Source organism: Vombatus ursinus, unplaced genomic scaffold, assembly GCF_900497805.2.
Source record: "Vombatus ursinus unplaced genomic scaffold, bare-nosed wombat genome assembly UNPS02015250.1, whole genome shotgun sequence".
NCBI classification, from domain to species: Eukaryota; Metazoa; Chordata; class Mammalia; order Diprotodontia; family Vombatidae; genus Vombatus; species Vombatus ursinus.
Window position 1 is genome coordinate 7,057 of NW_020955028.1, and position 1,850 is coordinate 8,906.

The following is a 1,850-nucleotide window of genomic DNA, read 5'->3' on the forward strand; positions in this document are numbered from 1 at the left end:
TCAACATACTTGGCAAATATGTTACAAAATAAACAAAAATATTATAAAACATAAATAATGTTAATATGTGGTTTTCTAAGTCAATATATAACTATAACAATCCTTGTTTGATTTTGATACCTTTTTTATTCATTTTTAAATATTTTAACCTACTATCTAGTTTTCTTATATTCCTGGCCATTTACTCATTGGACCCCTTATATGACAACCCCTGCCTTAGCTTATGAATCGCATGGTTTACTTGAATATTTAAGAATTTATGTTTTTAAAAGTTTGGCAAGGGAAGGTGAGGACTCTCTTCAAAGCCTCCTTCAAATCCTTGTTCCTCAGGCTAGAGATCATAGGATTCAGCATGGGAATCACTAGCGTGTAAAACACTGAAGCCATTTTATCAGTGTCTAAGGAATGGTTTGAACAGGGCTGCAAATACATAAAAAGCAGTGTCCCATACAAAACAGTGACAGCCATCATGTGGGAAGGACAGGTGGAGAAGGCTTTCTTTTTCCCTTCTGCTGAACATATCTTCAGGATGGCCAAGATGATGTAGAAATAGGACACAATTACAATGATCATGGAAAAGAAGAGATTAGTTCCTGAAAAAGTAAAGACTGTTGTTTCTGGGATGTAGGTGTCAGAGAAGGATAATGTTAACAAAGGGACATTGTCACAGTAAAAATGATTGATGACATTGGAAGAACAGTAAGACATTGAGAAAACACAAGAGGTGACAGTCACTGCTGTAGTTAAACTGTAGGTGTAGGTAAGGACAACAAGTAGGATGCAAACCTTCTGTGATATCACAACCATGTATAATAGGGGATTGCAAATAGCCACATAGTGGTCATAGGCCATGACAGCCAACATGAAAATCTCAGCAACAATGAAGACTAAGAAGCCTCCAATCTGGGTTGCACAATCATACTAGGAAATGGTTTTTTTTCTCCACCAAGAAATTGACCAACATCTGGGAAGCAATGACAGTGGAATTGCCAAGATTGATGAGAGCCAAGTGCCTGAGAAAAAAAATACATGGGAGTTTGAAGAAGAGAATCCATAGTACTAAGGGTGATGATTCCCACATTTCCAGTCACTGACACCATCACTGTTGTAAATTTTATGTTCAGAGGATATATACATTATTTACCACCAAAACAATGTAAGCTTTTCTATTTTTTTCATCTGTTTGATCAAAGCAGCAAATGAATGAATTGAATGGATGAATGGATGGATAAATAGATGGATGAATGAAGTACAGATGGCTAGAAATGGATGGACATATTAAGGAATGAATCTCCTTGTGACTATGGCCTTCCACTCTGTATTTTCCCAGTCCTGCTGTTGTTTTCCCTTCTCTTAACTCCTACATCAGTGCAATAATACTTCTGTCTCACCTATACATGTAAGGAGGAAATCAGAAGTTTTGGAGGCAGGACAGAGCCTATGTTGATACAAGGACCTTCTCAGAATTCTCAAGCACATAGAAAGAAAATACAGAGCATCTGTTCTAAGTTCGCTAAGACTTAAATGCATAGAACACAGGAAATCATATTTGTTGGAAGATTAAAATGTGAAGCATTATTGTGTGTCCCCTTTTGCATGATAATAATTTAATATTGGAATATTGATAATATTGGAGTAAGGTAACAATTTAGACTTTAACACGGATTATGGATGCAAACACCTGGCAACCTCCCTGAGGTGATAGTACAGAAGTCATTAAAACTCTCCTACACTTAAGGAAATAATGTCTCAGAAGAACCTTGAAACCTATAAACCTTTCTTTGATCAGCCGGAAGAAGGAAAAATATGATCAAGCCATACCAGATGTGAAAATCAAGGTGAGAAGTAAC

At 36.5% G+C, this 1,850-nt stretch overlaps 1 pseudogene; it reads right to left on the bottom strand.

Annotated features, from left to right (window-relative positions):
* Positions 1–249: 249 nt before the first annotated feature.
* LOC114031677 lies at positions 250–1,100 on the bottom strand (annotated as a pseudogene).
* Between the last annotated feature and the right edge of the window lie 750 nt (positions 1,101–1,850).